Source organism: Anopheles arabiensis, chromosome 2, assembly GCF_016920715.1.
Source record: "Anopheles arabiensis isolate DONGOLA chromosome 2, AaraD3, whole genome shotgun sequence".
Classification (NCBI taxonomy): Eukaryota; Metazoa; Arthropoda; class Insecta; order Diptera; family Culicidae; genus Anopheles; species Anopheles arabiensis.
The window spans coordinates 92,947,623-92,961,727 of NC_053517.1; the positions used below are offsets into that span (position 1 = coordinate 92,947,623).

Sequence of the window (14,105 nt, forward strand, 5' to 3'; positions counted from 1 at the left end):
CATACATATTCATGGAAAAAGGTCATCAAAAATGTATAGTAACATTTGTTTAAAAACGTACAAACAAATCTGAGCTTCTGACAGATGTTTATTTACAACCCTCGCCAGTGTCGTATCAAATGCCTCATCAGAGATGTGAGGCCACCATCTGTTTTTTTCATGCACTACACAAGATTTCCGAACTCTCCTCTTCATCATTATTTGCGTCATGCAGTGTTTCTAGTATGTTCTAGCTCTGGTTGGTATACGGTTATTTGTTTGCATTTCTGGAACCAAACAAACACAGAACACACCATGTTCTGGAAAGATTTCCAGAATTTCTGCTATAAAACCATTACGAACGTGAATGTAATATGAAGTTCAGATCTAGCCACAATCGCAGCTACATTCAAACAACATGAAGATTACGCTATCATTCCTACTGCTCGCTATCTTGGCTTTGATGAGCCTGGCTGAAGCACAGCGTGCAGGTAGCCAGGCCCGTGGCAAAGATCCAAAACCGCAACGACCCGCTACGCGACCACAAGGGCAAGCCCGTCCGCAAGGAGGACCCCGACCGCAAGGAGGTCCCCGACCGCAAGGATCAACCCGTCCGCCAAGACCACTCCGAGCGAAAAGCATCCTCAATGTGGGAGGCTCTGGCTTAAGCGTTGCCGATGTCGCAGGTTTATAAAAGACGACCTCTCAATGGAAATTTGGGAAATCTCCGTACCGGGCTAAAAAAATCCAATAAACGAAAACTGCAAACTTTTTTCAAAAAGTCTCGTTTCCATGGCTATCGAATTATCATCAGAGAAGCATTCTAATTATGTTACGTGCATTATGACAAAGCGCAAGTACAGGTTTTAATAAGGACTAAAGCATACGACTCATTTTTAGAGCAGTCCAGCGTTTTTCATTTACTGCAATTTGACAGAGGATTTGCAAGCCCAATTAGGAAATTAAAAAAATAATAACAATTGAAAGAGATACCACATATTTGCACATGTACATTAAATAATTGATCGTTTCCAAGGAGTAAGAAATAATGTTATGGTGAATTTGAGAACATGGAACTCTCTTTCTTTATAGTATTTTTTTCTCGCATCTGGAGGAATATCTTTTTTAGCATTAAAACGATTGTTTAATTGGTGATGACCCTCAATGGATCAACACGTTTACATTTATAAAGTATTTTCAAAAATGGGTCATCAATGAACTGATTTTAGATATACATCCTTATTTTAGAACTTCTTTATTTTAGTTTCATTCAGTTTATGCTGAAGATTAGATTTGATAAACCAAGACCAAGCACGGTAATACTTTGAGGATTATAGAATCCTAATTAACCAAGGTAAACTGATAAGGAAAAAAGTGTTCGATTTAGCTTATTGTTTTACCATCAGGAAAACAGTTGGACATTTTATGCCCTGCGATCATAACAATAACATTTGTTTGAACATTATTCGTAGTAAGAAGCAACCTATTACAAGGTTTGTCGAGTGAAGTTTCAATGTGAAAATCAATATTCATCACTGTTTTTCGAGATGTTTTTTTTTTCAATACTAGTAACATTTTGAAGTTGCACCGCAGTATTTGTTCAGTTCTTCTTCCACATGATTTCCAACACATCACAAAGAACTGTCAAACTCAGTCCAGTTTGACGCATGTTGAAAATCATGCCGAGGAAAGGAATAACTGAAATGTTCATGCAATTTATTTAAATGATTGATTTTGAGCCACGTTTCAAAAATCGAAGGTTTGACACTCCTGTATCGTAAGAAACGGTCACTTTCAAGCAAATCTGAAATGCTGTTCGGCATTCAAGCAAACTACGCTACTTAACAGCTATTTGAACATGTAACATTTTGCTAGCGTTTTGGTACTAATGTTCTTTTTTTCCTTTTTGCATCAGGGATCTCAATGTTTTAAATATGATGTAATGATGTATGTGGGAAATAAGCATCACACACTGCTTTAATTAGTTTTTGCTTAAAGCTGTGTAACAATTTTCTGTTTTTCACAACTGTGCAGCTTTTTTTACCAATTACAAATTCCATTACGATTGTTTATAATTGTTTCTAAACAAACAACACCGGTAATAACAACTTTTGAAAACTACATCAACTATTAACGCTCTGTAATTTTCCACCAACATAAATCGGTTACATATTTACACAGGCCAGCTCAATCCATCCAGCGGCAACTCAAACCGGATTCAGTTTGCGAGTGCGCGAGCACGCGGTGGGTTCGTCGCTTACCAGCCCCGCGCAGACGATCGTGCTTCATTCGGGTTTTGAAAGTCAGCGCAAGCACACACGGCCGATCGGTGTGGCAGCGTGGCTAACAAAGTTTCAAATACGCAAGGCAAACGAACGACGAAGGAAAAAAACAAACGACAACAACAACAACAACCGATCGCGCGGTGGAAACTTCACGTAAACGCAAACAAACAAACTGTTGGGCGACTGTTCGGTGTCCTCTCAGCTATGTACACTAAGGTCGAGCGCGGTTCCGCTGTGGGAATAACCCAGTGTATGGTGTGTTGAGGGTTTTTATTTCGCTACCAAACATTCCAAGAAAGCTGTTAAATTTGTAAGTGTGTGTATGCATTTGGAGTTGTGTTTTGGTGATAAGATATACAAAATGTGACTTGAGTGAAGAGTGAAGGGTAGCAGTAGTGTGTTATTGATTTTACAAAAATGTCTTTCGATCATCTTTAACTGATCTTAAGTGAGATTGGTTGTTTTATTTCGTTAAGCATTTTCCCCAACAATTTCAAAGTGTGTCGTGTTCAGTGATGATTGGTGATCAATCCTCTGGTTTGTACAGTCACAGCACATGCTCCCAGGCAGCTCCTCATCGAAAGCAAAAGGTGACATTACACCATGTTTGGCAGCGTGTTCGTCCGCTTGGCAGTGCCCATCCCGCGAAGGTGTGTTTCTTCGCGTGTGACCATCGCGTTGGCTCATCATTGGATCGCATCAAGCAGAAAGGCTGGCGGCTGGCGGATTGTCCACGGCCGTGGTGGTCATCTTTCGGCGCTGCGTTGATGGTCAATGCGCCACCGTCGCCCCGTCACACTTGCCACTGCCAGAGGTCGCCTCTTCCGGTGGTGATGATCGCGTAACGCAGCGCTTTTTGTGTTTTGGTAACGTTTCGTTTTGTGGTGCTGTTTCTTCGCGCCAAACAGGTTTCGGTGTCTGTGGCTCCGCTTGGTTGAAGCAGCCGTCGGTGGCCAAAGAAAGATGTGATGGTGTGTGCAGCATCGAAAAAAAGGCAAACTAAAAATGATTTCTTTTTGCGTTTTTATATAGTTTTGGTGGGTTTGGGTTTCGGACCGTGTCTTCTTTCAAATTTTTGCGCCGCCGGGTGACCGCGCCAACTCAGTGATTCCGTGATGGGCAACCAGGTTGAGGTTGTGGAATGTTTTTTTTTTAAGGTGATTTTCATTCGAGCGTTATCAAACACAAAACAACACCAACAGCGGACTACACAAGCCGGCCAACAGTTTGGAGCAATTGCGAATACATTTTTGGTTAGGTTTTCGGTTTGCCCAGCCACTCCTTACACCCGCGATATGTGATTAGTGATACGTAGGTTGTGAAACACATTGCTCCAAACGTGGAACGAAGCGCCAAATTGCTTCAAACAAATGAGATGATCTTTATGATGAGCTTTTGTGCGTTGAGCATTCCTTCCCCTGTGTGTGTGGGCACCGCGCGTTAAGTGACAAAGAGCCGACTGGTTGCAAGGCACAGCGAGTGAAAGTGAAAATTAACAACCCTTATCTGGTAGTTTTCATCTCGCATCTTGCGATCGCCCATCGCGCCAGCCAAATCTTCGCCGAGAGGCACGTCGTTTGAAGGGAAATTGTAATGATTATTTCGAGTGAAAATTTCCTCCTAGACCGTTCCTCTCTGTGCAGTGTTGGGGAGTGTTTTAATTGTGCGGTGAATTATGCATCTTGTTTTGATGATTGTAGGGTGTGTTTGTTGAAGTGTGTTTGCCGTTGAAGTGAGTTTCAAATAATGAGCTTTTTATTTATCTTGTTTTCCGTCCTTAGTGAATTACTGTGCTTAGGAAGAACGCGACGCTGTCCAGAGTGTTGAATGGTGCTTGCAAGTGGTGATTGTAGATACATTTTGCTGTTTGATTTTGATAATAAATAATTTCGTGTACCAAGAGCACGAAGCAAGTGAGAGTGATCTTTTTGTGAGTGTCTGTGTCTGGAAAACGCGAAGTGAAAATCTAATCTTCCCGACGGTACGCTGGTGGTACAACAAAAAAAAAAACAACCCACACTACGTAGCCGTAATCATAACCGTAACCATACGGCGGCCGTAGCTGTTGCACCTGCAGACTGCACAGAAGCTTAATGGAAAGTTTCGGAACGGTTGTAGCTGCTTGTTGAAGGTTTGAAGCTGTTTTGATGCTGGTAGGTAGTTTTTCTTTTGTTATTTTAGGGGCTTTTCCAAGGGTGAGGTCATTTTTTTTGACGGCATAAATGAGAGGTTTAGTTTTTCGAAAAAGGAATTAATTTAATTTACTATAAAAGGAATCACTTGTTTCACGTGGGAGATAACTACATCATTTGAAGTATGGCTGCACATTAGCAAATTATGCTATAAAGCAGAAAAATGTGCAGAATATCAATGTTTCGCAACATCTCATGGCTATAGAACATATCATAAGTCGTAATATAATTCTAACTCAAACTCTAACTCTAACTCTAAAAAAGGACATTCATTGGGCTAAACACTGCGTTATCTATTTTAATGACATTCTCGTTCCTTAGCTTAACACTACATCTTAAAAAAACCCAATGGGGAAAGCTAAACATAAAGAAAGGAATAGAAAATACAAAAGATTGAGCCAAACTAAGAATAAATTGAAATTTTATCGATAAATTTGCTTCACTAAAATATATTATTGGATTTTAAACATCCCCAAACATCTCTAATATTGCCTTAGAAGCTTGAAAATACAAACATATTTAAAATAAAATATATCGAAATATTAAAAGATTTTTTCTACTATTTAAAAAAGCGTTAAAAATACTTTAATAAGGCTAGACTACATATACATACTAACACTCGTTGAAAGTTGATAGTTTGAGAGAGGGATTAGTTAATTAAACAAGGGAATTATTGTTAAATTAAATAGCTTGAAACGAAAGGCTTAGTAGATTGAGTTTAATGTTAATCTAAGCTTATGTTGTCTTTCAAAGTATATAAGTGTAAATAGACACAACAACCGATGCAATATACGCTTCTGGATCTTCTATCAGATGTGCTAAAATATTTTATTTAAGTATTGTGTGCATAGTAGATTTTGTTAAAAATAATAAAACAATTCAGCAATTAGGTCCCACCTGAATATCTAACAGATGTTAGTAGCATTTAGGCAAAATGAAGGCAGAGTTTGTGTCCCGTGCTTGCTTCCACTAATGCATCGCGTTTCGTAATGGTTAATAATCTGTCATTTAAGATTTCAAACAATGCCTTGCTTATCTTAAGAAAGCTTTTACGTACCATTATTAAAAGCCATAAATTAAGCCGTTTGCCTACACCCTTTCGCGCACAGGGCTTTTTCCCGTTTTTGTTAACGTTTAATTAACTCTTCCCGCCTAGCTGCACCCGCAACAGCAGCAAAAGAAGGAAAAAAACTAGATCAATTACACACGAACGGAACGCAAACCGCAAACCGTGTTCTAAAAACGTCAAAAGAAGCCATTCATCATATGGGGGTGTTTTTTCCCCTTATTTTTTTGCTCACTTCCCCATGCCCGGATACAACGCCGCACGTGGAATGGTAACGCAAAACCACATTCTAGGCACGTGAGATCGCGTTCGATTGCGATAACTTCGGCGTGTGTGTGTTAACAGTTTTTAAGCGCTAAAATACCGTCGAAACAAAAAATGGCCTGCCAAACCGCCCAACGCCTCACGATCACAACAGTTCGATTGTTTTCTGCTTTTTTGTGAGGTGCTTTTAAACACCCCGTAGATGCAGTGTCCTGTTGGCTTGCATACAGCTTGCATCGAAACGCCTGGTTTGTGTCTACACTCCATACTTATGGAATGTTTCGTGGAATCTGGCCGGGGCGAGGTCACTGTTGGATGGAATTCGCCTTCGGGGCTGGGTGGTTGACTGTCGTTGCCGTGGACCTGTCGTTTTTCTTCGGAGCTGTTAGATGCAGAACGATCTAGACGAGGTGGCAATATCGCGATCTCGTAATTATTTAATAGTGCTCTGTTTTTGATTTCTAGCTAATGATTGGTGTTGGAAAGTAATAATTAACGAAACCGACTCAACACGTCGTATGGCGTTCGCCTCGGGGTAAAGGAACACACATGGGGCTCTCTATTGGTAGTGGAGAGCATACACTTCACCGATCGATAAGACAAACGTTTCAAACAAAATGCTGGAAGATATTAAATATGTTGGACCAAATATGGCGTAGTTTCACTTGGAAGTCTCCTGCTTTGTCTATAACGTTATATTTATTTACCAAATCTATCACTTTCAGTTCATATAAGACACAATTTTTCATCGTATCGGATTATTTCTAATTACTTTTAATCGATGAGAAATGATTTCCAGAGATACTTTTTGTGACTTTATGAATTTGAAATGTGTTCGTCCTGGATCATTGAACCACTTTTCCAAACTCGATCGCATTCGGGAACCATCGTAGCGATTGTCAAAATGATAGAAAATGGTGTTTTCTATGGATATTTTTCGAACAGTTTGCCAAATTGTACGCATAATTGAGCAGGATACTCATGAAATAAATTAAAGCAACCGTTGCTTTACGTCTTCAGCTGGAGCATGGTTAATTCTCGCTAAAATACCGGCTTTCAGGAGACATTTTCTCATTTTTGTCTATAGTGAAGCAGAACATCCAAAGAAGAGAACATCCCTAGGGATAAATATACATTGATCCTCATGTTTAATATCCTCAGTTATGATAGTTCTAGGTAAACCGGATTCGCGTATTTCACTATTTTGGATAGTTAACGTTACTAAGCTTTTGACAGCTATCCGTTGGATTAGAACTGTGAATATAGTGATAAAACATCTTATTTTTGCTTTAATTAACTCTAAATTCCTATGTCTCACTTGTTCCCTTAAAAACCTCTCAATACGAATGGCTTAATCATTGTTTATTCTGAACAATTCTGAAACAAAATAAGACCCAAAAAATGAACAGCCTAATAAATCAGATCCACTTATGGTTAGAATGGGGCACTCCATAAGCTTATCTGCAATTCCCAAGCACCCGTTTAATATTCATAACTTTCTCAGCCAACACATGCTTCACACATGGACACCTTTGCAGAAAAAAAGTACGAAATTTCATATTTTCATCAAAATTATCCCGAGCGCGAGCTAAACGTGGCTTTGTCGGAACATTAAATTTATCACTTCGTTGATTGTCAGTGCGATCCCGGTTTCAACACATACCCATTGTTGTCATGCTGATGTATTATCGTAGACTGGGTGGGGCTTAACGAGCTCGAATTAAAATTCCCGTAACATCTTTCTTCACATAGCTAAGCCTGTTTGGTAATGATTGCGAAGAATTTCTTTTGCTTCACCCTACGAATGACGTTTAGAATTAATCCTACGATTGGTGGCCACACTCTCTTTCTGCGCCTTCATTCTCCCCCACACAATTCGGTTGCGCTTCGGAAGTGGAGATTAAATTCATCCGTTCCACCGTGAAGACGTAACTTTGAAACGCTAAACTGAGCGATTAATTCATCGCGCTCTCGTACTTATCTTTATCACCTTCACGGCGATTCCTCCCCCACGGAAAAAAACCCTTCGCCCGTGTCCCTGAAACAGTGGCGCCCAAAATGGAAAAATTAAACCATACCAAGTCGCCTCCGCCTCCTTCTAAAAGCAAGGCGCCACAATTAACGCACCGACCAAACAAGCTAAACACTACGTGCGGCACGGTGCTTTTGGTGTGCGTTCCGTCCGATGTGGCCTTCGGTTGCGTTACGGATTGTTACATAGTCCACCGCGACTAGCTGGAAAAAAACACCACCAGCAACGGGGCAGCTGGCAGTGCAGAATTCATAAATCAGTAAGCACAATCGAACAACACCACACCAAGCAGCAGGGCGGCGAGAGGAAAACCCTCTCCGCCTTCGGCTTAAATCTTGATGCTGCCGCTTCTTCAACAGTCTCATGATTAAAACATCACCCACGGTTTGGCCCTCGAATTCTAAGCGCATAAAATTGCGCCAAACACACTCATGAAAAAGACACCTCAGCTACTTAAGCCGGCTCTTGGTCGAGAAGAGGTATGTGGGGAAGGGGGGAGGGGAGGAGGGGTTGAGGTAAGTTTTCCTTCACTGCATCCTCCACCCGAAGCACCAGAGAGAGAGAGAGAGAGAGGGGGAGCCGCTTTTCAGCTTTTCAGATGGGCAGCGCTTCAAACGAACACCCCGGTAACTGCAACGCTGGCCAAAGCGACGAACCTCCTCCGCCCCACAATGGCCGACAATGCAATACGTTCGTTCGGGTTGCTGCGTCCTTCCATGTAGCTGTATTTCTACATCAGTGAGCAGCTCGGAATACAATGGTCAATCGGTTTGTGTTCGGTCGGCCAGGCCTTCTTACCTTCACAGCCAAATAATGGCCCACAAAAAGGGTTTCATTGAGAGGCGGATTTGAAAAGCTAGCGGCACACGCATCTCTTATCCGGGGGTCTGGCTCCCAATGGTTTCGTTGCAAGAGAATGTACCCCAAACCCTCCCCCGGTACAGCTTCCATCTAATCCATCTAAAATGTGCACATAAATTGTGCCCACGTGTGTCTTTTGTTCTGTGTAGCATTCTCCAAACAAAACCGTTCTAAGACCGCCCGCAAAAACTAAGATTACGTTCCAAGGGGAAAGAGAGGCTAGTGAGCGATTGAAATGCGAAACAATCAAACGGAACGCATACGCGCATGTGACAAAGCGTGTATCGCACCAGGGTTGACGGTGGTTTGACGAAGGTCTACAGTTCAGCTTTACTTCCGAGAGGAACAAAACGACCCCGAATGACGTTGAACTGCATGTGTTCGACACAATGCAAACGGTGAAGTGCATTTCGCACTTGTCAGCAGTGTTTGTCAGCGTGTCTGGGAGCGTACGGAATGACCCTTTCTTGGGGGAGGGTTTCGCTGATTTGGGGGAAGAAGCGTGACTTTACGAGCGTTGCCTGTCCGTGGACGGGGCCATTTTGTTCGACGGGGTTTTTATCTTCCGCCTGTGCTTGTGGCAACGTTTGTTTATGGATGTTAATGGCAATTGTTACTAGGCTGGGGGGGGGGGGGCTTTTCAAGAGGCTGAGATTGTTTGCATTGTGTTAATTTTGCGCCACTTTACAGTATCCGTAAGGTGTATGTTCTAAGTATTTGCAGAAGAGGTTTAATGTGTCTACGCGTTTGAAGTATTTTTACACTTTCGAGCTTTGAAACGGGCGAGAAGGGTTTATTTATGATTATTTGAAACTTGGCATGAAAACTTTGTCTGATTTTACATAAACTTACTTACATTAAATATTCAAAACATTTAGTTTTATCAAAATTTGATGTTTAATGGATTCATTTGATTGAGAAAACAACAAGCTTGCGTTAAAATTGTTCATTATGATATTTTGCTTATGGCCATAAATCCTACTTATATGATATGATCAGAGACAATCAATTGATAATTCAATGGCAAACAAATATAATGAATGGAGGATGAATAGATTTTTATATTTTAAAGTGAACGGTATCAAATAAAGCTAAAAAAAGTTTAAAGTTGACAATCATATTTAACAGATCATGAAAATTAAGCTGTAAGGCGCCTAACTATTAAACTACTGTTTTATATTTTAACCTATGCATTGGAAGCTCCATCCGCTTCTCGCAACGAAACCTCACGCAGCCTTGCACATTGCAGCACCGGTTGCATTCGTTGCACTTTAAGGTTCCGATTTTATTGGCATCGTTTTGTCATCATTGGCGGAGAGTGCAGCATATAAAATGAAGCTCGTGGTACCACCTGTACCAACACTGCAGCACTGGCAAGCGGCTATAAATCTCTTCGTGTAGCGTCTAAACCATCGCCACCAGCAGGCGGAGGGAGTGGATAGAAATGGGGCTAGACGTGGTAAAAAAAAAAACAGTTCTAGCGCAAAATCGCAATGCGCATCCGAGCGCAATCAACGAAGTTATCAGGTCGTCAACGGGCTCAACAATTACGTCGTTAAACGTGACAATCGGCACTGCGCGAACTCAACGCAATGCGAGGTTGCGGAACCGCGGTTTTTTTTTTTACAGCCCTTTGCGCAAAACAAAAAAAAAAAAACAGAATTGCACGAGAACAAGTGTGTGCGTGAGCTGGTGGTGGGTTTTTTCTTTCTCTCTTTTTGGAGCGCAAACCCACCCACCCGGACGTACGCTGATGATGGGGTGGGCTAATGTTTTTTTTTTTTTATCGAACCGCGGAGGGAATCATATTGCACATTGCGATTGCGCGAACGGGAAGCCCCAACAGCGAGTGTGCGGTGTACGGCGGGGCAATGCAGTGGCAGTGCTTTTGTTGTACGTGACGATGAAGGATAACGGACGGGAGGTGCAACAGAACGGTTTGCTTTCACGCGTGCCTGGCTTGCCTGGGTTGCGCACGCGAGCCTTTTGTGGGGGGAGTTGGGGTGTTGGTGTGTGTTTGAATTATGACCATTTTGGCTCTCACGCCCCTTGGAAGCGTCCGCTTTACGTGACTTGGGTGGTGGCTGTACAATTAAGCAGCTTGTCCGCGGGTGTTTTATGTGCAGTCTAGGCATCGCGTACTTATCTTTCAAATAACATTTTCAATTTCATTTAATTTAAATTTTAAACATTTAATATTACAATGTTTTTGAATTACAAAATCATTATCAATTGCATTTTATTATAATTTGCAACACTTTGTCCAATGTCAGGTCATCGCGGTATCGCAATTACGCTTCATTTCCTATGTCCATTAGCACAAAATTGGGCAATTGATGTGATCCAAAACCCCCTTCGATCCCAAGTGACACCAAACACCTACCTAAATGGGTTGAATTAACCTTACTCACGCATACTGAACCTCCTCCGTGCCACTGGACGCATGAGGATACGCATGAGCAATGTAAGGGGGCAAACCGAAACGTAACCCCCAGACGCCACCATGTCTAGAGCGAATTAACTTGAGCTCCCGTTTATGTGCGTGTGTATGGCGGGTATTTGGAGCACAAAATCGAAACCATACAAATGGGAAAACAAAATGAAACGAACGCACGAAACGCGGGCGGGTTGAATGACATTTTGTACTTACAAATGGACATTGCACGCGTAACAACGGATCCGGTGCGTGCAGCGAACAGCTATGTGGAGGTTAAATTGAATGAAAAAGCTACGGGAATGTTTACATAGGGTTTTACGGTTTGATGTTAATGTTTACTGAAAGGTTGCACTATAAGGAATATTAGGGTATATTGCATATTAAAGAAATAGATATTTACATTTGCAGAACAGAAACCTCAGCCAATATTGAATTGTTATATTTATTTATATTATTCCCTTTTATACTTAACCCATTGAGTTTTTTTAAAGTATTGACAGTTTTTAGTAATACAATTGAAGAAAGTGTTGCAATGCTACATTCAAACTGAACATAGGTCTTTTCATAGGGGATGTTAGCTAAAGCCGTCCGCGATGTTTATATTTTTTTCAAAATTAAGATTTTGGGCTTTTAGTGCAGATTTGTGATACAATTATGTTGTTTACCAAAAAATAGAAGTTTATCTTTGCTCCGCTGTAGCATTCTAGCCGAAAAATGTATTATTCATTAAGTTATTAGTAGTTGGACCTGCTCAGTCAAATCTGCTAATAACTTAAAGAATACAGGGTTTCCAAGTCAGTTTCGAATGTAAACATTGTTATTCACCGCATGCAAAATGTTGTTGCACATCGAGCTGCCATTTCATTTCCATCATAATAATATTTAAAATCTACAGCATGATTTTCAACACGTCTCAAGCTGGATTGAGTTTGACAGTTCTTTGTTGTGTGTTGAAAATCATGTGTTGAAACTGAAATTTCATTTTGAAACAAATAATTCATTTGACCTCTGTTGAAAAACATTTTAATACAGTGAAGTACAATGTTTACATTCGAAACTTACTTGGAAAACTCTGTAACCCATGTTTCGAGTATAATTTTGCTGTAGAACAAACATAAACTTACAATCTTTGTTAAACAACATAATTGTATCACAAATCAACACTAAAAGCCCCAACATTTAATTTTGGAAAACAATTGAACATCGCGGACGGTTCCAGCTAACATCCCCTATGAAAAGACTTCATATAATGGATGAAAATGATTGCAGTGGAATAGAAAATTATTTCGGGCCAAATGAGGTAGCATGTCAGAATAGAAATACGTCTCAAATGAGATAAATTGTGCAGCTCACATCGCAAAGTGACTTGGTAATGCATTGCTCTTCGAAATAAAAAGATTAAAAGTGCTGAAGTTATAAGCTTTTTAGCCAAACTGATCGAGAAGATTAATTACAATTTAGAAGGATGCAAAGAGTGGGCTAGAATACATTGATTCCTAAGAAAGGCCTGGACTTTTCTTACGTTAAGAAATGATTCTAATTGTTTGTGTATATTTAGCAGTTTTAGTTAGAACTCTTGTTTTGAGCTATGTGATAAAGGAGTTCTTTTTTTTGCAAGCCCAATTTTATCAGTAAAATGTAGATTTTCTTTTCGATTTATTGCCTGCCATCATCATCATCATCAAACAGCGGCCCAAGATCCTGCTTCATTTTCATTCACTCAACACCCTGCCAGATATCGATCTGCACACCTTAAGACAGCTTCTTGTCGCTCCCTCCGCATTGCTAATTGATTAAAACGTCTATTCTAGCCTATAAATCTTTCACCCTTTCCGTTCCACTAGCAAAGAGTGAACGCTCAAACACACGCGTACATTCCCTGCACCGATCCAAAGCACCATAAATAAGTCACATTCGATGGGTGGCGATGCAAACCCGTTCGGTCGATCGGTCGGACCGGCAAAAGCAGACGATCCGCGGCGTGTGAGTCGATTGCGCAAAGCATGCGGCCTATTCCCTCGACTGACCAACGGTAGAAGGTTTTGTTGTTTAGAAGCACGCTCTTGCCACATCGCCGCCACATTCGCACAGTGGCCCGCAGCAAATTATTGCTCTTATTTCGAGAAGGTCTCTCATCGTGTCAGGCGCACCAAAACGCGGACTCGACCGTGTGGTAGCTTCTGGTGGTAGCTGGTGGTGTGTTGCGCTGAGAACACGTCCGAAGAACCATTAGAGTGAATTATACGCTCTGCAAGTGTGCAGTGCGTGTGCTTCTTTCTTTCCATTTTTTTTTTTTTGCTGTATTCGTTTTCGTTCACTCCTCACTCACCCCGACTCACTTTTGGGGTAAAGGGCCACTCGGGGCACCCCGAGGAAGTGAAGGACCGACCGATTAAAGGCATCGCTGAGTGCTCGATGCTCGAAAACAAGATCACCGGCAACGGCAGATCGTTGAGGCATCTTTCACCACCGCTCGTGTGCTTAAAGGATGCCGGTGTGGATGGATCGTCGTACGCAATGGCTGAGGACGGCATTGATTGGTTCGAAGGCAAAATTGCCACACCGCCGAAGGACGGTCCTGTTGACGCACTGTCGAGCGATCCTCTCGGGGCGATTTTTTTTAAGGGTAATTGATTTTTTTCTTCCACGTCAAAGCAAATACGATCGTGAAGACAGTGAATGAGGTGAGATTGTATTAGTGCGGAGTATTAGAGGGGTATGCGATAGGGTATTGCTTTCCATAGCTTGATGGGTGAGCGATATAACGTGCGTGTTGTGATGAAACAATAATGCCATCGAGCATAATAAGAAATACTTCATTCATTTGCTGGGTATAGGAATGAATGTCAAAAAACTTCAAACAGTATTTTAGAGGCATTTTTGTGGTATTCGTGTACCCTTACGTGACTACTGCTTCAAGAGAAATATTATTTCGATCAAAACGTGTGTTTTTGTGTGTTCATCAAGATGCTGCTCAACACGTCATCTC

General features: G+C 41.4%; 1 protein-coding gene across 5 annotated transcripts in view; it reads left to right on the forward strand.

Moving 5' to 3' along the window:
• The first annotated feature begins 2,252 nt into the window (after positions 1-2,252).
• Positions 2,253-14,105, forward strand: part of LOC120893794 (mucin-5AC) — a 75,494-nt gene continuing 63,641 nt past the window's right edge. The window contains exons 1-2 of one of the 5 annotated variants that reach the window (XM_040295900.1): positions 2,253-2,580; positions 4,046-4,417. The gene's annotated coding sequence lies outside the window, so the exon portion shown is untranslated. The remainder of the gene's footprint in view (positions 2,581-4,045; positions 4,418-14,105) is intronic. The other 4 variants (XM_040295898.1, XM_040295901.1, XM_040295902.1 and 1 more) reach the window with 4 other exon arrangements.